The following is a 26,218-nucleotide window of genomic DNA, read 5'->3' on the forward strand; positions in this document are numbered from 1 at the left end:
TCTAATAAAGTTAAATATAGTACGAGATGTCTCTTAAGTCTTTAATTTCAATTTACTCTATTCATCTAAGCATGTGGTGAGGAATTGGTATACAAGGTCTGTCTGGAAAAAGTCCAACCATTGTTAATATAATGAGAATGGTTTGCATAACACTGATGTCACCTGGCAGCCAAGACGTGTGGACTGGAATATGCATGTGTGAACAATGACAACTTCACTGTACTAGTCAGTGGGGGTAGTAGATGCCACTGAGTGAGCATGTGTACAGTGTGGCCATTGTAGTCAAAATGACTGAGTGTGTAGAGCAATGGACCTGCATCAAATTTTGCATTAAACTTGAACATTCCTCTGTGAAAACTATTCAGCTGATTCAGAAGGCTGCAGCTATGGGCGATTGGTGATGGATAGCTTCATCATGACAATGTACCTGCTCATGCATCACATCTTGTGCAAAGTTTTTTGGTGAAAACATCAAATCACCCAGGTAACTCAGCTCCCCTACAGCCCAGATTTGGTGCCCTGCAACTTCTGGCTTTTCCCAAAACCAAAGTCACCTTTAAGAGGGACGAGATTTCAGATCATCAATGAGATTCAGGAAAATGTGATGGGGTAGCTGATGGTAACTGGGAGAACTGTATGAGGTCCCAAGATGCCTGCTTCGAAAGGGACTGAGGCATCATTGTCCTATGTACAATGTTTCTTGTATCTTGTATTGTCTTCAATAAATGTCTTTATTTTTCATATTACACAGCTGGATACTTTCTGAACAGACCTGATACACATGCTTGACTCCTTGGGTGGAGTAGGGGAGACAAAAAGGGAGTCGAACATGTTATCTGCCCTCAAGGGGCAAACATCTATTATTCTGGGCTCCAATGACTTGAGAACACTCCCAAGCTCATGTTGGACTGCCTATTTTAGTATCCATGTCTTTGTGCCCTTGTATTAACAATGGAGAAAACTGATAGCAATAAGAAGATGTTGCATTGTCCACTCTTTTGAGAATAAAATCTTTATTTGGACTCTGATTTTACCACTATTCAGATGAGCATATTATTTCCTCCATCTAAGAGTGTGAAATGCATAAAGTGTTCATGCATATCTGAGCACGACAAAGAGAAAGATATTTTAAGTAAGTTCTTGAAATAAAAGTAGGACGGAATATAAATTTTAAAATGGTTCACTTCAAACAGGATGCAAAGTAATTCATGAGGGAGAAACTCCGAGATACAAAGTAATACAAGATGGAAACCAATTTTTCAAAAAGCACATTTTTAAATAAAAATATTGCAATGGGAACAATTAAAGACCACATCCTTAAGCTCCACTCCTTCATTCCACCTCCCCCCAGCTTCCTTAGGGAAGGCAGATTTCTCAAGAACCAAAGACACTCTGTTGAGCCACAGGGAACCATGTTCCAATATGGTAAAAGGTGGTACTTGGTACTTTTCCTTCTCACTTCCTCAAGAATAAGAGGAGAAACCGTTGGAGTAATGACAAAAGAATTAAAAGTCTTTCATTCCCTTTGTTATTACATTTGGAACAAGCAAGACTTGAAACAATGGAGCTGAAGGTCGGATATCATTTCCATGTACATTTTTGGGAGTGAAAGAGGCTGAGCTAGACTCAGGTCAATGAAAAGAAGGAACTCACCACTTAGAGTAGAACTAATATCTATGCTTGAAATTAAAATGTTAAATAATTACAGGAGGGCATAACTGCAACATATACCCATAAAACTGGTTAAGTGATAAATTGCTTGTGCAGCAACCAAGCATAACACCTGTCAAGTTTTACAGACTTAAAAAAATGTGAGTGTGAAAGATGTCATAACAAATTACAGGATCAGATGACCCACTGTTTACCAGTATGTACCCTTGACCTAGACCTAACAGTGGAGTGGTAAAAAGATCACGTGGTTTTTGCCATCAAAAACCATAGCATCATCTATGCTATCTCACTAGGGAAGTAAAGAATACAGGAATTTAGGCAGAAGATAAAGCTGGGTCAGTATTCATTTATTCTAAATATGAATAGCTGAGAATGTAAACCTAGATAACAGCCATTTTCACACAGTTACTGTTTTCCAGTTCACGAAAGGCATGCTAGTCAAGGGCATCACCATTTCTCACTCGGACTAGGACAAAAGCCTCCTCATTATTCTCTCTCAACCTCTACTGTAGTTTCCAATGAGTTTTCCAGGTTGCCGGCAGAATGACAAATTTAAAATGCAAATCTGATCATGACAGTCTGTAGTTTAAAACTCTTAAGTGGCTTTGAATTGCCTTAGGATAAAGTTCAAAATCCTCAAAATGGCTTATTAAGTCCTTAACAGTCTATTTTGGCTAACCTCCTCCTCTTCATTTTGAGCCACTAACCTTGCTGTCAATATTTTAGCTCCAATAATCTTTCAGTTTCTCCACCCTGTCATTTCTCTCGAGCCTCTAAGCCTTTTGATATACTGTTCCTTCTGGTTCATTTTTTAAATTTATTTTCCCATAGCACTTACCACCTTCTGAATTCACATTATTTATATATGTATTTGCACAGAAAAACAAGTTATTACTTACTGTTTTCATCCACAGCTGAAATAATTAAGGGCAAAGATCTTTGTTTTCTTTACTGGTGTCCCAGGGGATCTAGACAAATGCCTTATATATAATAGATATGTAATAAATATTTGTAAATGAAGCCCTTTCATTTTCATACTTGAATTACTCTATCAGCGTCTGTTTTCTCGGCCGGACTGAAGCCCCCATGAAGCAGAAATCATGTTCATCTCATCCACCACTCTCCCCTGACTAACAAAATACCTGGTGTATCTGGTTGAATGAGAATCAAAATGAGAAATTGACCTCAAAATGTCATACTTTTTTTGTTTTTGGCTTGCAAGCAACCCAAAGGCCAATTCTAGCTAACTTAAGCACAAAGACATCTGTTGGAAAAATACTGAACTAGTTCATGCAATCTGAGAGAGCTAAATCCTCAATTGAGGAAATGTATGAATAAGGACAGTTTCTAGGATTATGGCTGTAGAAATTCCTTGATCTATTCTCTAGAGCGCTACTGTTACCAAGTTTAAACCCAGCAACAGCTCTCTGTGTCTCACATTTCAAGTTTAATGTTCCAAGGGGTGAACAACGATTTAGCCATCTTGAGGCAGGTGCCAGCCCTTTGATCATTCAACTACATGGCGAGAAGGCAGGGAGCCACCCAATTAGGGAATACTCCAGAGACTCTCACTCAGAGGCTTTGATAAATTCAATTATATTTCAAAGCCAATATTCTCTCCTTGGCTAACACGGATTTATCTTATTTTTTCATTTATTAATACGGCCCATGATTTCTTTCACTGCTCGAACAGTTGCCTTTTTTCCTGCATGCCCTTTCCATTGTCAAATTTAATTAATAACAACTTTATTTAAAAACTCTAAGAAACATCCTGTGATCTTGGATATCTAACGTACAGTATTTACTTCATATTTGTATTAGATGTAACTGTTACTCAACACATTTGATGAAAAAGTAGTAAAAAAGTGTGTTTCCATTTCCTCAAAAAAATATCGATAAGCTACACCAGGTTTCCTATGGTTATAATTATAATTATTTTATTTAATATATTTCCCAAGAGAATGAAAAGAGCCAGAAGGATGGAGAGTGAAGATGTGTGGGAGGGCACGGCACAGAATGCCAAATTGAGAAGTCAGGTAAGAATGTACATTTTAATGCCTTCAGAAGAACCGCTGAAGCTAAACTTTAGGTATTTGCTGAAATCTTGTTTATATCACTCTTGACCGCCCAAACATTTCACCGCTCCCATAGGTAACACATTGAGTTCTTACCACTGCATTCATATTCATTTCATGTTTAATCCTTTTTTCTTCTTACATCTGTCCCTATTTCTGATGTTTTGCTATATATTTGAAGGAAGTGACTACAGAAGAAATGCCTTAAGAATATCACGGATCCCACAGTTCTGAGGAATAAGTTATCTGATATGCAGAACCGCTTTAAGGTTGCCAGATTTACCAAACACAAATACAGGACACCCAGTTAAATCTGAATTTTAGATACAATAAATTCCATTTGGGATGTATTTTTACACATTGTTTGCTGTGTATCTGAAATTCAAATTTAACTGGGCAGCCTGCACCTCCGCTGCCAACCCTAGCTGGTGCTCTTGGCTCTTGGTGAGAAAAAGAGAATGACTATGAAATCAACAAACACATCTACATGAGAAATGCCACCTAGTAACTGCCACGGCCATACGTGGATATGTCTGCCCTCAGCCAATCAGATAAAACCCAATAAATAAAACGTATCACAAGAGGAATAAAAAAGATCACGAAGGTACATAATGAACTTACCGAACAATGGGAAAAAAGTGAGAAGTAGGTGATGTTTAATAGGTGTAGGGCAGGCTGGGCCTCTCACTGATGCAGGAAATACATATTTAAAAGGAGGTAATTTTGGCATGGCAAAATTTTTCTTATATAATAATGGGGAGCAAAAGGTAGGGAGCTGTGTGTTCCGGCTCATTTGACCTGGTAGGTCATTATTCTACGGAGGCTGCTTAACCAGGAGCCTCATGTGCTACTCTGTCAGGAGCAAAAGGAGGCATATACAACCTTCCATTCACTTTTACCTGGGAGCCTGGGTTTATCCTGTGAGTTGCTTAATTGCTACTTTCATAGTTAATAAAAGTGAGAGTGACCTTTAACTGCAAAGGTCATTAACCGAGACCCTTCTACCTGGTGAGGTGGACGACAGCAAGGCAGGATGTTAAACACCCTGCATTGCAACATGACATGGGGGATATTTCTTCATCACTTGTCAAAGAACAAAATGATTTATTCTGTGTTCTCATCCAATTCTTCCAGCAAGCACAAAAAGCTGAGAAGCTAGATAAAAGCTCTATTCCAATGACTTTGATTAGGTAAGGCTTTGTGATGGGCCGGGCCTTCACCAAATTCAAATGATGAGATGAAAGGCACTGCAAACAAGTTAGCGAAGCTACATCTGTGGTAGCAGGTGGGAGAGCTTAGCTGGCAAAAGCAAAGTTATTCACAATGTCACACTTCATCAAACAGACTGTCTCTGGGCCAGAGAGAGGATGAAGAGGACATTGCTCAATCGATGGTGTATAGGTTTTATTCCAATGTTTAAGAAGGGAGAACTGAGCTAAAAATAAACAATAAATACGTTATTTTTATTTTTATTTTTGGTGTGATATCTTTAGGGCAATATTACCACACACTGACTATAGCTGTAGCCTCTGCTAAATACCACATTATTTTAAGAAGCTGGTCTCAGATTTTAATGTCCTGCACCATACCCACTGCACATATTCTCAGAATGCTTATGCATTACTTTAAACAACAGAAAGATATCTTTTCCCACAATACGAGGGCCATTTCTGCCTTAATCCACTTGGCAAGAAATGAACATATCTGCCACCAAGAGGATAGGGATTTGGCAATGGTTTTACAAAGTAAAATCCCACAAGGTGTTTCCATGGGGTACCACCAATGTGAAAAATGCTGCTGGTCGCCTGCCAGTGTGAGAATCAAAGCACAAGATGGCCAAATACACCTCTTGTCCAGGTGTCTGCTTCAGCCAAGAACCCTGGGAGCACTCTTGCCTAATGAACATTTTTGTTTGAGAAATGATTCAGGGTTCCCCCATTATGTATGTCTTCCTTGTGCCAGAGTTGCCTGTGACCTTGAGTTTTGGTGTGCTTAGGCTTTTGACACTTTGCAGCTTGATGATTTGTAGTTGGAGAATTCCGATGAGAGGAATGTTTTTGCCAGGACAGAAGTGCAGAGAAGCACAAATGCATGCCACCTATCCATGGACACTGGGTTAAGAAACCCCGCTCTGGTGACTTCTACCCTCACCCCAGCCTGAGTGAATATTCAGGAATTGGAAAAGTGATTCACCGAAGTGTGGGCAGCTGTCGCCGCCTGTTCTCTTTGCCACCAGGTTGTCCACTATAGGGAAGGCTTCCTTCTGGCTCCCTCCGTTTTTTCTGCCAAGTGTCCCAAAGAGCCTACTGCATCTCCTGGGGACATCCCCAACCACTTTTAAGGGTTTCATTCTTCAGTGCTCTCTTGGTTGCCAAAACTAGCCTTGTCTGTTAACTTGGTGACTTGGTGAAGACTTGACTAGACTGGTTCTGGGTTGAGTACATTTTCCTCAAAACAGTGTCTGTCTTTCCAAAAACATAGTTAGAGTGCCTCGCTCCATTTATAACAATGCCAGTCAGCCTTCAGTGAGTACCTACTAGGGCCAGATACTTTGTACCCATTCTCTGCAATCTTTTCCCAAACTGGATAAGGTAGTTTTAACAAAGGAAACCGAGGTTTCAGAAATGTAGATCATTTGCTCAAGAGTTCTGACCCAAACTTTATCCAAGAAATATTCCCTGACCAGCACCCCACTAGGTTAAGTGACCCCTCTGCATTCATAGCACCTGCTTGATACGTTTGCAGTACTTTTTATTTGGTATCATAGTTGCTGATTTACATCACATTTTCTTGCCCTTGACCATAAGGTTCTTCACGGACTGAATATGCACTCCATAGCCTGCTTAGTAAATGAATGGTCTTCACTTTGGGGTCTAATCCTGGATCGGCTCCTAACAAGTGGCCTAATTTTAAGTAAGAGGATTTCCTCTCTTTTTCCACTTCTCAGTTTCCACGTCTATCAAAATAAGGGGCAGAGCGTAACCAGAGGACAGGTTCTAAATCAGTGCCGTCTCCACTACCTGGGAGTGAATGATAAAACTGCAGCCTCCTGTCGCCTCTACTGCCCATACCCTCTTCTCACTGTACACAAATTACAGGAGCTAAGGTAATTTACGTCCTGCTGACACAGGGATGGATGGTGACTACTTACTAACGGTGAAGGGGCTATCAATGACTCTGGCTGGAGGGACCCCAGGAAAGTTTCTGTTCCCTGCTATTGGGATTAGTATGCATTAAACATAGCCAGAACTGGGTGTCTAATGCTTCTTAGCTCTAAACATTGATCACTACTTGGAGTTTGAAAACACAGTATCATAAAGTACATATGGACTGAGAGCCCAAAGTCCTTCCCAAAAGTTAACTTTCAGGATGCTCTTTTAGTTAGCAAGACCAGAGAAAAATCAACCAAAACCATAATAAGCCTTTTAAAACTGTTGCAAGTTGATCAAATGCTTGTTGTAAGCTTATGTTTCCTACTCTACCAACAAAAATACCAATGAAAAAATTATTTGATATGCTTGCTGTTAAGACTAAAGAACAATACTTATCCTGATTTCTTAGATGACTGCAAGACTTACCACGTTAATGGGAAAAAAGACCACACAGACATGAAGAATTTAGAATTATTACTGAAACACTGGAAGGTAATACTTTTTTTTTTCCTCCCAAGTGTCTTTGCAGCCTTTTAGAAAGTTTCGGACTGCACAATAAAGTAGACTAGCAGTGTAGATAGAAGGATATTTCAGAGATATGGTATCCATTTCCTTCAGAAGAATCATCAGAATAGTTTGAATGGAAAGGATCTTTTAAAAATATTTGCCTCATAAAGTATTCTAAAGTGGACATCAAAATAAAACATGACCAAGCTTCAGGACCATTCCCATCCAAGTACTGGGCTCCTGCCAAAAATACCATGCAGAAAATAAAAGAGATTTTAGAATTAGATAAGTAAAGTACTTTGGACTTTCTTTAAAATAAATCACCACCTTAACCAAGATAGAGGTTTTTGCTATCTAAGACAGAGAACCGTACATAGTTATTCAACCTGCAGCTGACATTGCCTTAAGCAACACTTAGTAAATATGACAGAGACTATAAGATTAAATACCTAGATTTTCAACTCTCAGTGAAAGTTCTATTAGCACAAATTAAAATGTATTCACAATAGAAATAAGACACACCAAACTCATACAATCTTTTAAAAGTCGGAAACCCACTATTCAGAGGTTTTCCCATTACAATCAAATTTCACAAAAGCAGAGAATCATGATATCCCTCCCCACCAATTTTACCAACACTTGTTACCAATGTAAATTAATCAAAAAGCACTTCTAAGTATGTTATTAAAGTCATTTTAAGTAAAAAAAAATGTAGATATATTTTCTAAATTTCTTTTGAAAAAACTTTCGACCAAATGAATTAACTCAGTATTCCTAAACATTGTTCTGATACGGAGGAAGTTTAAAATAGCAATAAATCTGTGACATAAAGAATGTTTCATGATTCAGACAAATTAGTACTTTTAAGTCATTAGGTAGAATTATATTCATTATGCTCTGTAACAGCACTGGCTCAGTGAGTATCTCTTGAGCCAGACTTCTTCCATAATAGAAAGTCCACAGTCTGTGGATGAGAAAAGAACTCTAGATAGAGCAGAGATGAATGCCTAGCGCCTTGATGATACAAAGTCATTGTGGAAATAGAAAAACAGTAGAGCAAAGGCACAAAGATGAAAAACTTAAAAGCCAAAAACAAAGGTATAAAATCAGAGAACTCAGAAAACTACACTTATCACCTATGTGAGGATTTTGTGGTTATCGTTCTCCCAGCTGGAAAGACTGAAGGCATCTATGATACCACATACAGTTTGAACCCTGATGACTGTGAGGCGACTGCTGCCTTCTCAACTTCTCAGCTGCTCAATGCCACCACAGCACTTTGGAGCACTGTGACCTCCAATAAACTCCTCATGAGTTTTTATTTTTGGAAAATGTCTCCTTTTCATCCACTGACATCTAATGTATTTCATCAAGATTCTCCAACTTGAGGCTTTACCTGAACTTGTCTTACCAACACAAGAGAATCAATTCCTATGGTTTGAAAAAAAGTAATATTAGCATTTTTATAATGCTCTTATTATGTGTCCGGCATGCATTAGGCCATTTCATTTTTGTAAACAACCTATAAGATAAACACAATTATCCCTACTTTTCAGGTGAAAAAAGATGAAGCTTGCAGATTTCAAGTACCATGTCCAAGGCCACATGAACTGTTCAGAGGCAGATAATATCTTGGAAGTGGCACCAGGTGTGGAACTTGAACTTGAACCTAAGCTCCTAACCACTACCCTATTCAGCTTCTTCACACTCCCTTGTACAGCTTGAACTCACATATCCAATACATAATAAAGCACTTAGCTATCAAGAAAACAATATACAGTATTTTCCTGGTTTTTTAGTTGTTCATGAGTTGCCCTAAATTTACAAGATTTTATTGTATTTAACAATATAACCCAGCTTTGTTCATGTAGTTCTCAGGCCTTTCAAAATGCTGTTGGACCAAAGTCCAGAATAAGAAGCTTTTCTCCAATATTTTGGACTAGTCCTCATTCTTACAGAGTACCTTTTGACACTAAGTTCATGGAATCAATATTGTTTCAGATGTTCAAAATTTTTCAGAGTGGATAAGAACACCTATTAGTGGGTGTGGCATGAGCTACCTTGTGTATCCTAACATGCAATTAATGAGTAAATTTTCAAAGAAGGAGGGATTGACAGCTCAGTCATTCTATTTTTCTTGTGTGATTTGGGGGAAATTAAAAATGTATGCATGTGTATGCATGTGTATGCGTGCACACACAAACACACACATTTATAACTAAATGCATTCTAACTGAATATGCAGATTCATAAGCTTGCATGGAGCTGAAGGTTTGCCAAGGTAATGACTCTTCCCAGCTAGCACGGTGGTGAGAGGTGGAGAATCTCAGAGCTCCAGGATTTGACAGTGAAATAGACCACAACTCCTAAAATTGGCAAGAGGAGGTATATGACACCAATGATTAGTCAATTGCCACAAATAAAGAAACAGTCTGTATGTTTTCTTTGCTACACCTGTTAGCAACTCCTCATTTTCCTACTAGACAAAGTAATTTCAAATTCCTGTTGATGGTTTAATACCAGCGTCTCACTGCAGCAACAAGAACAACTTCTAATTTATGTGGAGGTCGAACATGATTTTCCAAATCCTGAACATAAGAAAAACTAAGATAAATTTTGTTTATGTTCTGTTTTCGCATGCTCAATATACTACTTATGTGTATGTGTCAGAAGTTTAGTATAAAGAAGTATGGAGGGATGTTTATTTCTCTCCCTTTGCCCACCAAAGTCTAAATGATTTAGAATTTAATATAACACAAGATGCATAAACTAGATTTTTTAATTGCTCTCAGATAAGGAGCAATTATTCACTGTATTTAAAATAAATATTAACATGAGAAAAGATAGTAAAATTAAAAGTGTGTAAATGGTAATCATTTTTAGTTAAATACACACATGTATATCAAATTATTACATTGTATACCTTAAACTTACACAGTATTCATATTGTTATATTTTAATAAAGCTGGGATTAAAAAAGAGTCAAAAAGTGTGTAAATATATTAGAGCATGCAAAATTTTATGCAAAAGCATGTAAGAGCATTGCCACTTGGTGTTAGAGAACAGTTTTACCCTTTGCAGTAAACCAGTGTAACGGTGGGAATAATGATTCTTATGCCATGAAGAAAAGCCTAAACTGATTTCCACTCTGTTCAACAAAGCAGAATGATTGTACTATATCTTGCTTCCATGAAAGCAATTCATCTAAAAAAAACTGGACATTAAAGTTATAAAACCTTACTTATTTGGAAAACGGGTTTATTTAGCACAGATTATTTTCCAACTGTTCTAGACAATTTATTTTTATAGCATTGATATGTGCCTGAAATATGGAATAAAAATAAAATTTAAAAAATTACAATTTTATTACACTTATACTTTTCAATACAATTGGTATGATTCTATATAAATTCCAGAGTAAGTAATTAAAAAAGGCAATGTGTTGAATCTTTCTTAAGAAATGACAGGTTAACATAAACAAATGTGATTGTCTTGAGTACTCAGTTATTTTGGGCATTTTTTTTCTGTATCAGTAATTTTGTTATTCTTTCCATTTCATAAACACCAGGAGTTCAGGGGAAGGACACATGTAATGGTACAACTTAAAACCTACACTTGTAATTTTGAAATAACAGTTATTTGTAGAGTTTAGATTCTCTTCCATACTGCTAGGCTGAGTGCAACATGTTTGCCCTAAAATCGTTTACAGGCTTACAATATGGTCTCTAGTTTCAAGAGATGACAAAGACAGAATGGTAATATGAATCCAGGAAATTAATTTTTGAAAAGCCCTTAAAGATTCCTTTGAAGTCTGATGTAGGACCATTTTTTCAAGTATGCTAACTGCTTATCCTTCCATGATTTGTTTTTACATCACTCTATTTACTCTACTTTCCAAATTTGATTTGAGGTGCATTTACACAAATACATTTTCATATATATTTAAATACCCAGACCATGTACATACTGCTGAGATTTGTACTGTAGTATGGCTGAAGTAAATGCAAAAAAGACTTCAAGGTTTTGAGTGAATTTGCACAGGCATAAATTATCCAGGATATTCAAAGCCATATAATTGCCCTAGGTTGTATGAAATGCTCTTTTGGCTCCTGGAGGCACAACAGTTCTCTTTATTTCACATTTGTCTAATACCACATTTCCTCTAAGAATCTTCACAGGCTCTCCTTTTCTGTCCACACTAATTTTATTTCTGCATTCAGAGTGTGCTAACTGGTAGCGGTTGCATGTACAAAGTTAATAGTATTGGACTGCCTGGATTAATTTTAAACTTGGTCCTTTCTTTCTTCCTTCCCGTGGTCTGTCTAGAACACACACAGAGGTTAGTTATGTCCAAACTATGGACATGACCTAAGTTAAAAGTAAAATACAAAATTTTTTTTACAAATTATTGAATTAAATATTATTGACCATCAGAAAGATTTTATTTGGCTGTTTGTAAAAAATACACATATGCATAGATAATATATATAAAATATACATTATATTATACAATTTAATACATGTATAATGTGTATATACATGCATTTTATAATTATTATATCTATACACATATATAAGACGAGCATTTACAATGTTATTTTAAGTAGAAGAAAGCATATTCCCTTCAATATAAGAAACACTTTATTTGAACTGCATCTCCTTTAGCTGCAGTCATTATTGATAGTTTCAAAAGAGAGTTTAGAAAAAATTGGCAGTCTTTGTATTTTTAAGAAACACCCAAAACATGAATTCCTTTTCCTAAATTAATTTCAGGATCCTAGATAAATGTCACAATGTCCCCAGAGTGATAAAGAGTGAGAATCTGGACGTGAGTGATTACAACCAAATGACCTCACAAACATTTGAAATAAACTGTCCTTCACTGTTTCCTTGGTCAACTTCTTGCTTTGGTCCACCCTCTAGCATCCCCTCCCCAGTTTTAAAGTAAAAGATATTGTTGCCAAACTACCAAGTCTTAATCATGATAATAAATCAACCCCATCTTTTCAGTGCAGAGAAAGTAATTAAGTTTATCTAAACATGTGCTAGATCTTTGTATGCAAACTTTATAAAATTCAGTTTAAATTATCTTATGCAAATATAGAAGCATAAAGCAGTCATTTCATGGCTAAACATTATTTCGCCTCTTCATGTTTCCAAAATATTTTCATAAACATACAACTTGTGATGCAGACAGATGCTGACTTGATGCAAATTAAAATCACATTATTTCCCATCAGCACTGTAACTGCTAAAATACCATTAAAATATTTTAAATTTTAATGATATGAATAAACACACTTTGATCATGCTTTATTTAAAATATGTTTTGGAAATAAAAAAGCAATATGAACAATAAAAGTGAATACACATTTGCTTGCTACAGGTCAGATTCTACTATGATGTAATCATACATTTTACAAAAGTGGGATTTTTAGTGCATAGAAAAAAATGACTTCTGCCCTTCCAGTGACATTTATGGGGCTCACTTTACCATCCAGAATTAACTAAAAGGAAATGTCATAGGAAGCTGAACATATTTAATTAAAAATAGCATAGTCTAAAGAATCCCAAAGAAAATTAATAACAATTAGGAAAGTTAAAGGATGCAACACCAAAATAAGAAATTATTTATCTGAAAAGGCATTTAGCAATAAAATACACAACAAAGACTCTCAAAACTGACACTCTCTCCTAAAATGAAATGGAATATAACTTATTAAAACTGTCACAATGTCATATTGGAAATGAACAAAAGAATTCTGTTACCTAATTCAAGATAATCTCACAAGAATCACAGGCTAGGAACCCAGTTCTTACTTAAAACGCGTTTTTTAAGAATATGAAAATTCTCCTGAAGTTGTAAACCCTGACATTTATCAAGATGTTTCAGCCCGGATATCTCTCTGCAATCAAAAACTTTCCCCCACATTGTCATTATTCAAAGCTCAAATCCAGTATTTTCTGATATAAAATTAATTCCATTCGAACAAAACACCCATGTTTCAAATCCAGAAAACATTAAAATAAGAGTACACTACTTAAAGGAAGTCTGAAAACAGGGAATACCCTGCTAATTTCCACAATGAATTAAAGTAGCCAATCCTCCTCAAGTGTCTTTACAGAAATAAAATCAGGCGCATCAGGAAATCTATCACCGTACCTGCATGCACTTTAAACGACTACGGCGCACACGCTGTAAAATCTTCACTCTGGGAAATAAAGCACACTTCATTTAACTGCTGCAAAACCCTGCTGCAGAGGAGCCCAATGCATTTTTTTTTTCAGGCAACTGATCCAGCTTTCCACCAGCCCTGTGACCTTTGAACTCCCTCTACCTCCCTCCTCTGCTTCTGCAGTCAAAGCCTCTGAGCTGGTCTCATTTGCATAAGGCTCAGGCAGCCCTCCAGCAGCTGAAACGGAATGCTGGGTAAGGATTGTGGGGCTGCAGCTCTGCCAGAATTACCTGAATCACCGGAGAGCTGGAATAGGCGATGGGAGTGGGCATGGACTTCACTGGGCTGGCAGTGTCACAGCCCCCGTGTCTATTAATGGCTAAGTGGCTTTTAACTGTTTCAGAGCCCTGCTCTCCCCGCTGCCCCCAGAAGAAGCTGTCACATCGACTACGGTAACTAAGGAAACCCACATAGGCACATACTTCATTTAAATACGTGTGGAAGGCCAATTTAAATTTTTCATTAACTGCCCTTGTTTTTGAAACATAGCTGATTTTTATTTCCATTGGAATACATAGTATTGTAAGGCTAATTGAGGGACATAGGATTATTTCTTTTTGTTAGAGTTTAAACAGCATTTTATAGGCATACATTTATTTAGTCACTATACAAATATGTGAAGTTACTATAATAATTATATAAAATATTAAATATGCCCTAGTGTCTTAAAGATGATCATCCTAAATGGTGTCCAGGAAATTACATAGGAAGGATTTAGGTCCCAGGATGTCTCTAAAACAATACAGCAATAAAAATGTAGAGCAAAGTTAAACTGTGTATTGAAATTTAAAGATTCACATAGCAGTGATGCTTGTCTGTTTTTGGCAAAGATGTTCAGCGTTGTGCTGTAATTTGCTAGAGTTATTTCTTCCCTTGTCCCCCTACACACAGCAGTCTCTCTATTTAAAACATAAACTTCCCTATTGATCATAAACCTAGGAAGTGGCTATTTTGTAGATACAGAGGTCATCATGTGTGTACATATTTTCATAAATACACATGAAGGCACATATTCTTCTTTTCTGAATGGTGAGCCAAAGGAAATCGGCATCATCACATAATTAATCCATTCTCTTAACAATTAAGCTAATTTGTTTTTTCATTAGTGAGTGAATAATATCTGAAATAAAAGGCTTTATACAACAACATTTTCCATCTATCAGAGGAAATATAACACGAAACATAAAAGGCCCATAACAGAGTCCTATAAATATGTATTACTACATTTAAAGATAGAATGCATTTTTCTAATAGATAGCATTTATTAACATTTCAAACTTCTCATTTAAAATATTTTTACTGAAATAGCTAAAATATTCCAAGCCTTCCTTTTGCAGCATACCGAAAGACATCAATAAATTCTGAATGATATTTCTTCCAATTTATAAGACATGTAAACTATTGCAATATCATGTTTTTCAATACTGGGGGAAAATAAATTTGAAGCTTTTTATTTGAGCTATTTATTAGTAGTACTCTGCTTTACATTATTCTTGCATATAGAAGATTAAAGATTACTGGGGGATTTTTTTCTCTTACCCATGAATGTTTAAATAGGATACATAAGTTTTCAGTTTACTACGATCATATAAACATTTCTCCATCACATCTGACGATATCAACAATTTAATCACATGGGGTCGATTCAAGTGCATCCTTCGTATTACCACTGCACACATTTTGCAAAGTTTTTGTGTAAGGCAAAACACACACCAGCCCATTCTAATTTAATTCCAATCAAACACAAGGATGTGTTGAAGTAATTTATGAAATCACTGACCTGTTCAAATAGCTGTAGTCTTAGTCCTTGCAGTCTTTATTCATTAGAATCCAAAATAGATTGATTATCATTTTATAATATGTGTCAGCATCACCAAAGGCACTGTTCTTCCTGGTTCAGCGGAATCTTCTTAAATTTGCCAGCCCTGTGTTTTATTGCTGGTACCGTATGCTTTATTGTTCAGCGACAAGAGCTTCACTCTGCACAAAGACTCATTACCTACTGCTGGCTGCACGGCATCAGCCTCACTGAGGCTGCCTATATGTGATCACATGGGAGTTTTGTCTGAGAAAGCCAGGCATGCCACTGACTTCACTGTGTCTATGGATATTTTTATCAGCTGAGGTCTGCTAGGACGACGGAATAACAGACTATGAGGCTGCTCTAAGTCATTTATACAGCACAACTTAAGGAAATCCCTTCACCAAATTTATTTTATTATAGAAAACGTGTGAGCCAGCAGCATTCAAAGGAAGCTAACTATGTTCTGTTGTAATAAGAGGCTGAATAATAATTTAAGGAAGGGGAACTAGCAAAAAGCTGTTCCCTACCTTCTGCGTTCTGAAAGTACTTTTGTACAAATGTCATTAAAGAGCCTTGCTTAACTGAATGATTTGGCAGTGTGTTTTAACCTTTAGATTGCTGGTGTTTCTTTTTCTTGGCAGAGGTTATTTTTGAAAAGGATAAGTGACTGCTTCCCTCAGAAATCTCCTCTATGACAATCTCAATTACTCATATAGACTATACGTTAACAAAAAGAGATCTGCAAATTACTTTTGACAAAGTAGATGAGAGGGTGACTCTCTTACTGATGTATATAAATGAGGTAGATGATTAATTTATCGTCTCAAAAGATGACACGTTCTCAGAACAGCTGACTTAAAAGAACAATGAAAATTTCAATTTAAAGATCTAAAGAACATGTGGTTCGTGATAATTCTTAAAATCACAGTAACTTATTTTAGACAGCTTACCTCAATAAAGCATGTGGTTTACCTTATCTGATTTCCGTGTTAACAAGTAGTTTCAGAGCTCACTACTCCACATATGCAGGAATTTCGTGCTGTATAAATATGGAATTAACAGATCCATGTGTGGGTCTACAGTCAGATCATCTTTCTTAAAATATCTGTAACAAAATTACTCCTCAAAATTTGAAAATGGATTGTGGACTTCCAAATTTAAAAAAAAATTAGCTATTGGAATTTGATTTTAAAAAATCTATTTCTTATATATTTAATAATAATCTATCTAAAATTGAATTGGCAATTGAAAGCTTGTTGCTTGTTCATCTCAATGAAAATCTCATGATAAACAAGGCAACATGCAACAAGGAAAATACAAGGAAAAGTCAGAGACACCACACATAAAGATCAAAAAACAAATTTTCTGTACAGTTGGATATATATACAGTGCATTTTAATAGTGGTTATAAATAATTCAGTTAATCTTAAAAACTGTAAATATATACACCTGCTTAAGCCTTCCATTAATAAATTATTTTTAGAAACATAACAAATTTTTTGTGTCAGTTGAAGTTTTTAAGAATAATTTTAAGACAGAATAGGCAAGTATGGCTCTAAAGTCCAGTTTCTAAATACAATGATGTAATATCATTCTTTATGATATTTTTGTAGGGTTAGCATTGATTTAGAATGGTTCATGACTTAAGTACATGCCTTTTGGTGGGTGTTCTTAACATTGAAAAACATTCAGGTATGTTTTAAGCACCACAATTTTCATGTATTTGTTCCCAAATGCTTGTGTTCATTTTTCCCTCTGCAGACAAGAGCTACGCTGAAGCTACAAAACCTTGGGACATTAAAGGGGGGAAAAAAAGGAAAGACCAGACTGTTCCTGACTTATTGTGCACCTCTGGGTTTTTAAAGACATGTGCATTCTAGCTGATATCTTTGATGATGTCATTGTGTTAATGTACAAGGAAATAAACAAAAGGCAGCCATTTTTCTCTTACTGCATCACTTCAAAAACAATGAAATAAAATGGTTGCCAAGTGGAAGAATCAGCAGAAAACTAAGTTATTTCCAAATTCTAGAGAGAAGGCGGGGTCAGAGGTATAAAATTGGAAATAAAAACTACATATACACAAATTTTAGTTTGTAGGAATGTATGTAAAGACATAATTTAAAATAAGAAAAAAACTATAAATATAAGGAATATATAAATAGCTAGCAATAAAAAAGTTACCACTAAAATAGTAACTCTCCAAGGAAAAGACTATAGAATATAAACTTAAGTATGAAATGTAAGAGCCTATTAAATTCATTAATGTTGAAAAAGGTATTTAAAGGTGGATAAGAGAGCTGGAGAGGTCCAGAAAGAGACAGAATGATCGTGAAAAACTAATCATCTTCCCGGGTCTACTATTGTCTCACATGCCCCAGTGAGTTATTCTAAAATCTCATGCCTTAGTTTTTAAGTCTGCAGCAACAGCAAGAGAAAAGTCTTTCAGAAGCAAGTCATGAAAACATGCAGCAATATTTTATACTCCAGTTCCCTACACTGACTTTAACCAAGCATTGTCAACTAATATTAGTAACATGAGAAAAATGATGTAAATCCTAATAATTGTTCAAAATAATTTAAAATGCATTACTCTAATAGTAGAGGCAAACTGATATAAGTAGGTAGGACTTTTATAAACAAGAAGTGATTTTTTTCTAATACATGCAGAAAACATACAAATAAATTTAGGAATTTAAAACAAAGCTCATAAAATTGCTTCAGGATTAAAACAGATTACGAAAGAGACCCATCTTTCCAATCAAAGTTCTGGAACCCTCTGTCGGTGACATGACAACTGACTTGCAGCAGAGTTTCTGATTCTCTCACCACACAATGCACAACGGCGCCTGTGCTCACGTGCCGCTTCCATCAGCCAAGAGTTCTTTAAATTTGAAATTAACAGGGAAACATGAGTTCACAGTTTAAAGAACCAAATTTCTTCCAAGATGAAAAAGATGTTTTAATTTACTGTTATATCCAAAAGCTGTGCACTGCGAAACATACTTTGATTCTCACTATTGACTTCTATTAGCTTAGTTTTTCTTTAATGAGAAGAACCCATTAATAGAATCATTTTGTTTGTTTCCCTTTTCTATGAAATAATGAAAGCTTGTCAGAGCAATCTGAAATGTTTGTTATTTAGCTCACGCAGTAAATTTGGGCATAGACCTGCTAAACGGATCACCCCTTGAATATTCTATTGCATGAAGGAAGACAGAGAAGATTTACTAATACTGTGATCTGTGTTTCCTGGATCCATAGTTGTTGGCACATGAACTGAGATCTGCTAATGGCTTTAACCCTCAATCAGGCTGGATGGGTCATTTCATTACGTATCACTCCACCTTACAATACCTACAGAGAAGTCAGTAAGTTGGCCATGATGGCCACAAAATCCAGGACTCATTTGAGGCAACCCACAATAAATATTTATTGAGAGGCTACCCCATTTACTAAGCTCTGAGACAGTTGCTAGGGATATAAAAATAAAATATATATTGTTTCCAAAAAGATTATAGTCTACTAGCTAAAAAAAAAAAGGCCAAGCATATTACAGCAGGGTACTAAAGTAGGGAAATGCTTTTAAAAGTTTGAATATTTTATTGACTTAAGGTGTATTTTATGTATAATCAATATGATGTCTTTAGTTCCAATAGTTTCCTAAAATTAGGATACTATTATTATAAAAATGTCACATATGTAAATATATACATAGAAGGAGAGAGCTACAGAAAGACAGAGACACACAGAGAAAGACAGCAAGAGAGCACTACAAACTTTTTTGCCACCCTTCTCGTGAGGAGGTTGAGTCTAATTTCCCTCAATTATGTTCAAATCTAGTGTTAATAATTTGCTTAACCAATAGAAGCTACAGAAATAATGTTCTGGAAATTCCATGGCTAGGTCCTAAGAAGCCTTATAGCTTCTGCCTGAGCTTGTTGTAACACTCCAGGAGCTAAGACCGCCATGGGGAGACCATATATAGGCCTTCTGGTCAACAGTCCCAAGTTGGCCCAGTTTTATAGCTGTTTCTGATGCCTAACAGGTAAGTAAAACCATCTTAGATCCTCAAAACCCACCTACCCACCAAATGGACACCTGTCACTATGTGAAGAAGAATCACTTAGCTGAGATTTTCTCAAATTCTTGTCCTATAGAATTTATAATACAAAAAAAAAAAGCTTGCTGCTTTGTCACTAATTGTTCCAGTGGTTACTGAGCAACTGATAACTAAAAAATACCTACATGTGTCTGATAGATGCAGCATAATTAACTAAAAAATACATGAAAGGACAGTCTGATGTGCATATTCAGTGAAATTGCTGGATTTTATTTAATGAAATGGATTTATGTTATGGATGCATTAAAAGAAAATGAAACTAAGGAGGGCAGAAAAGAGAGGCAAAATAATTTAGGCCGTGTCTAAGGCAAAGGAAGAGTGAGCTCCCTGAGAAGTCTGTATGGCAGGAATGGAGGCTCTGAAGGAATTAGTTAAGAGATTGCATAACTAGCTGGGACAAAATGGGATTCCCGGTTGCAAAATGATACATTGGGAAAAGTTCAGAATCCAGGCTAAGAGCTTCAGTACCAAACGAGAGGACCTTTGAGGACATTTGGGTAATAGGAAATTGAGGCTTGTGTTGAAAGGGTGAAGGAGAAAAAGCAAGCCTTGTCCTCCCTGAAAGAGTCAGAAGTTTGAGGTGAGGAGATTTTTGCAACACAGAAGACATTGGAAAGTCACTAAGGCATAAGAAAACAAGAATGGTCAGTGATGCATACAGAACACAGCCATGACAACTAGGAGTGATGAGACTGGAGGAGCACTGAGGCAGCAGCAGAGGGTCTGAAGAGGAGGAGATGCAAAGAAGTAAGAGATCCAAAACTAACGGCCGAGGGATGAGGAGAAAGGAATCTGTCACGAAGAAAGAAAGAAGCTAAACCTGGTTGAATGAACAGGTCTCTGATCTCATTTATAACCTTCGAAGTCAATGGTCCTATGATTCATTTACGAATCATACGTGACAAGTAGAGAGCATTAAACTAGTTTTATCAGACAGATTTAGTGAGTGTGCAGGTGTTTTTATTTGTACTGTCCTCCGTTTGTCAAGTTTCAGATATTCTGAAAAATAGTATCAAATACTGTAAATGTTGTGTTTGGGAGGCTAGGAAAGGTTGTAAAGAACAGGACCTTCGCTAAATAAAGTACAAAGACGAGAGTATTTATATTTCTTTTTGTTACCTTATTTCTCAGTTAGAAAAAGATGTAGAACAACAACAAATACGTCCTAGTTCTATAATGATAAAACACAGATCATTCTGGATGATGCAAACTTAACCTCTCTCCCCCACACACCCACCACCCCCTACCACAGTAAACAAGCCTATGGGAGATTCATCCTCTGACGCTTCATCCGATCTGGAGATGGCGCTATCCAAGTGGCAGATGTTAAGTGGCTGGTGAATGACCACTTAGAAGGATACAGGTTAAACGGTAGGAGTAGTTCTGTAATTGCTGCTACTGCACACACAATATGTACATAAATCATCCCAACGTGGCTGTGAAGAAGCCTTTATCTAGCGTGACCCCGAGAGGAGAGTACCCCGATTTCCCCTCCACCCTTCAGCCTCTTTATCACCACAAAGGCATTAGAACACAGCATTGATCGAGAGAAAAGAGTCAATGAAGCAAATCTCCTTTCTGAGGACACAAAGGATACATTTATTTCTTCGTGACCATCAAAGTTGATTACAATGATTTCTTTGTCCGCTGAACTAGGTGTCTAATTTGGGACAGAAAATACGGAGTCAAACAGCATATGCAAAAATCAACCACAAACCAAGCAGGCAAAAATAACTAACTAACTAACTAAATAAATAAATAAATAAATAAATATAATTTTTATATAATAGGGCCAGTGGCGTTTCCATGTCAATGGGAGAGCTGCACGATAGGTAAAAGGACTATGAGACAGCTTTGGGGGTCAAGGCACAAGAAAAAGAGTTTCCTATACTTTATTGCAGCAGAATTCTACAAATACTTGGCTGACAGATTGAATCTACTCTGATTTGTGTAACAGAGACATACAGAAACAGCCTAGGTTTATCTATTCAAGTCATCCATGTGCTCCCTCACACATGCATTCATTTTACATGTTCAGTGCTTTTACAGGTTGAAGAAACGAGTAAGTCAGTCTGCAAGCTTAGTGACTCTCTATCAAGAGTAGAGACAGATACAAGGAGATAGATACAGCATTTGGGGGTAAGTTCTATAATAGAAAAATACACAAGAACAGAGAGGCAGGAGGGAATAATGCTATATAAAAATAGAAAATAGTTATCAAGCACTTGCTAAGACTGAAATGTTTTACATGTGTTAATTAACTCTCATAACCATTATGACAAGCGTAGCTACTTTTACCATCTCCATTTCAAAGATGAGACAAATGAGGGACATACTGAGCAAGTGACTTGCCAATATGACAGTCAGTATGCAAACCTAGGTAGTATGGCTTCAATGAACGGTGGCTCTACTGAGGGCAGTCATGGTGGACTTCACAGAAGAGGTGACATGGGAAATAAATATTAAGAGTTGAGTAGGAGTTCTTCTGTGGAAAAGGAGAAGAGTATTCAAAGCAGAAGGTTTCAAATATATACAGATTCTGAGGCATGACTAATGTACGTGTGAAGGGAACTAAAAATTTCACTGTGAAAATGGTGAGGTTATTTGATCTTGATGAGATTGTACATTTGTTATGAGTCAGTTTCTACTCATAGCAGGTGTTTAGGTGGTTTGATTACAGCTGTGTCAACTGTGTCTTAATTACATAACTCCGGAAAAGGAATGGGAGAGAAGCCCTGAAAGGGAGACCAAATAAAATTTTCAAAATATCCCAGAGGAAAAAAGTTACAAAGCTCTATCAGGGGTGTCCTACCTGCAGCCCACAGGCTGCATGCAGCTCAGGATGGCTAAGAGTGCGGCCCAACACGAAATTGTAAATTTACTTAAAACATGAGATTTTGGGGTGATTATGTGTTGCAGTGTATTTAATGTGTGGCTCAAGACAACTCTTCTTCCAGTGTGGCCCAGAGATGCTAAAAGGTTGGACACCCCTGCAAGAACAAAGACATGGCAACCCTGGCGATGGAGAGGAAAGATCCTAAGTGCATCAACAGATACTTAGCCTGAGAGTGAGGGAAAACCCTGAATCTAGGATTTTTAGTTTGAGAGACAGCATGGATGATACCATTAACCAAGGTGAGGAATATAAAAGGAAGCTTCGACACAGAGCATTCAGTGGTGAACACTGAATGCCTATCAGGCACAAGCAAGAGCGTAAGAAGCTAAGGACACAAAGATGCCATCTTGACATCTGAATGTTCAACTCCTGCTACAGAAGCTCATAGACAAACTAGTATTTGACCTGATTAAAGGTTAAGAAAGAACAAAGAGTGACTACCTTTTTCACAGTAACAGTTCAAATCTGGAATACTATCAATTGAACTTAATTGTGGTGCTCATATAAGAAAATTACGTGAGAGTGTTCTGTGCAGATTAAAGTCATGATCCAGATCACAAAATCCACCCCCATGTTTTATGCTAATCATACAGCATGAGGAAATACAAGAAATAAATTAGATTTCTCCTTTAGGCACATGATTTAATGAGCTTAATCCTGTGGCTTGATATTAATGCTAGTGACTGGCTTCTTTGAAACGAGGCATGCATTTTCCCTCTTGTTCATATAGTCAGCTTCCTGTTTAGTATTCATTATTCATGTCTATTTTTATCAAAGAGCTCTATTCCATGAAAGCATGATCCAAGCATGTTTGACTCCAATTTTTATCTATGGAGGGAAGGAAATTATGTACCTTTATTACACTGGTATGATTTTTATGTACACATGTGATCGTAGTACATATGTGTTTTTTTCATATTAGATTGTGCTGCTACTTAATTCAGGTGGTCATATGGTCATACCTGTTTTTTAGTTTAGAATATTAACATTCCATGGAGAAAAGCCATTAGTCTTGTAAATAAACTAGTAAAATATAGTTTTGCTCACAGTCTCAAAAAACTCTATCTAGATGGTCTAAGAACTTCTTAAGTGACTAGCAGACCATCAGGGATTAAGAAAGGAGCGGGGTGTAAACACATTTTATCTGAACATTATGACCCTTGATTAGATTAGCTGACGATTGTGTTTTGATATGTACTGACCAGTAAGTCCTAGACCATAAAGAGCAGAGACCGGAGGAGAAGCCTATTCTCCATCTTAGCGCGGTATTTACTGTAAGGTGGTTCTCTGGTTTCTTACACTCACTGCTTTCCTTCACACGCAGGTGTTCCAACACACACAGGTGAACTCTTGCTTCCTCTTTAAGTCTCAACTCAAAAGTGCCCTTTAAAGCCCGTCTTCATACAGCAACTGCTACTCTTTGGAGGGTATAGCATGCTTTGGATCCTTACCTCTTTAATTGTAGTTATCCATGGGACGTGCAGTTACGACAGCTGAGAAAAATTGGGCCTTATATCACTACTGTTTCCCAGCTATTCACAGTGAGATGACTTCAACACGGTCTACATATGTTTGTTACATTGTATTTATACAGTTTTTTCCCCCTAAAAAGCAATGGCTACATTACTCCATTTTCTTGGTACTCTAATTAACTATATTCTATGACTGTTGTGAAAGTAGTTAGCAGCAGTAAATTCATGGTTTAATGGACGACAAGAAAAATGAGGATTTAAAATGCGAAGGTATTTCAAGAACCATACTTATAACAACTAAAATTCGAAATCCCCAAAGTATTTTTAACATGCATTTATCAACATAGTAGACTATCAAACAGCCATTACAATTAGAATCATTACAAGTATGTAAAACAATAAAAGTGTTCACAAAATAATAATGAGTGAAAAAAATTAGCAGAAATAAAAACAAATATGAATACAATTAACATGTATAGAAGAAGACTGGAGAGAAACTAAAAGGAATTAAGGAATTATATATGAGTATAAAGCAACACACACACTGTGATCTCAATGTTTTAAATGTACACACACATAAAACAGTTAGAAATACAGAATCAAAATTATACAAAGACATTAAGTAATAGGTAATTTTGATTTTTGACTTTGGATTTCTCTACATTTATGTTTCCTGTTTCTAGTACAATGTAAAATTTATTAATATTAGAATTATTATTATATTGAAATTAATTATGCTAAAATAAATATAATAATAAAAAGCATTTTAAAATCAGAATATTATTCAAGTAATATCAACGTAAGTAATCATTGTAAGCTTAATCTTTTAGATAACAAGGAAATTGAGCTCTGCTCGCACTCTCCACCCTGGGGGTGGATTTACTGCTTCATGTCAGGCTCCCTAAAGGCGGGATGATGATGAACAGACTTGCTTTTGACGAGGAACAGACTCCTTTGTAACATTCTCTTCAAGTAACCACATACCATGTTGCTTTTCTAGATTTGCTTTCGATGCACTAAAAAGAGACGTACATATGTATTCTCACTGTCTCTAAATGGTGGTGGGCCACAGTGGGTGACTGGAGGTGGCACAAAAGTCTCAGCAACTCTACTCTGATTCAACCACTGAGCCCTAATATTTATGATTAAATATTTTACCTGACTAGAGGAGAGAGATTGTATTTTTCCAGAAAAAAAATGGCAGTGGCACTAGAGGAATGTAATAAATGTTAAAATTGGGAGAGGATCTTGAGAATTAAAATATGTGTGTGTGTGTGTGTGTGTGTGTGTGTGTGTGTGGCGCCCTGCATTATGTAGGCCCAGATGAAATTTAACAGCAGAAAAATTGGAAGCCCTAAGGTGAGAGCATCTAATTGGGAAAATATTAGTGTCTTCATACCCGGCCTTCCTTTTACTTGAAGGGTGCCTGTGATGCAAACTAGCAGTTGAACTCTTGCTTTCTTGGTATTCCAGAGACATGATGCTGAAGACTTCTGAACCTGAACACACTGTCAGTGGGTTTTGTTCAAGTCATTAATTGTACACTGGAAGAGAACCAAACATGACCAAGTCGGAGAGCATTTCTCAGGCAACAATTTCAGGGGCAACATTTAGTATGCATTGACCAATGAATCCTTGACTATAACTAGGAGACACTGGAATAGACGCCCATATGCCATTCCTAGCACAGTGGTAACTGGAGAATGGTTCTCTGATTTCTTACACTCATTTCTTTCCTTCATCAGGTAAACTTTTTTTTAGTCTATTTTATTGGCTATGCTACTACAGTTTTCCCACTCCCCCCACCCCATGCCCCTCTTTTCTCAATACCCCTCTTCCCTCCAGCAATCCCCCACCTTAGTTTCTTTCCATGAGTCATGCATGTAAGTTCTTTGGCTTCTCTATTTCCTATACTATTTTTACATATCCTTTCTATTTTTTACCTAGGAATTATGATTCTTAATCCCTGCACCATTTCCCCTATTCTTCTATTCTCTCTCCCAGCCAATAATCCTACAAACCATCTACATACTTGTGATTCTGTTCCACTTCTTGTTGTTTGCTGTTTGTTTAGTTGCTTGGTTCAGTTGTTGATAGTTGTGAATTTATTGACTTTTTAATGTTCATGGATTTGATCTTCCTCTTTTCCTTTGTCTCTTTAACATTTCATGTAACAAAGGTTTGAATTCCTTTAGCTTTATCTTGTCTGTGAAGCACTTTATCTGCCCTTCCATTCTAAATGATACCTTTGCTGGACAGAGTACTCTAGGTTGTGTCCTTGC

At 36.6% G+C, this 26,218-nt stretch overlaps 1 protein-coding gene across 1 annotated transcript in view; it reads right to left on the reverse strand.

Annotated features, from left to right (window-relative positions):
* The window catches only part of CSRNP3 (cysteine and serine rich nuclear protein 3), a 90,301-nt gene extending 76,575 nt beyond the window's left edge, over positions 1-13,726 (reverse strand). Inside the window, exon 1 of the mRNA XM_037044559.1 lies at positions 13,569-13,726. The gene's annotated coding sequence lies outside the window, so the exon portion shown is untranslated. The remainder of the gene's footprint in view (positions 1-13,568) is intronic.
* Positions 13,727-26,218: the final 12,492 nt, after the last annotated feature.

This window comes from Sturnira hondurensis, unplaced genomic scaffold (assembly GCF_014824575.4).
Source record: "Sturnira hondurensis isolate 20B ecotype Veracruz unplaced genomic scaffold, ASM1482457v3 Scaffold0004136, whole genome shotgun sequence".
NCBI classification, from domain to species: Eukaryota; Metazoa; Chordata; class Mammalia; order Chiroptera; family Phyllostomidae; genus Sturnira; species Sturnira hondurensis.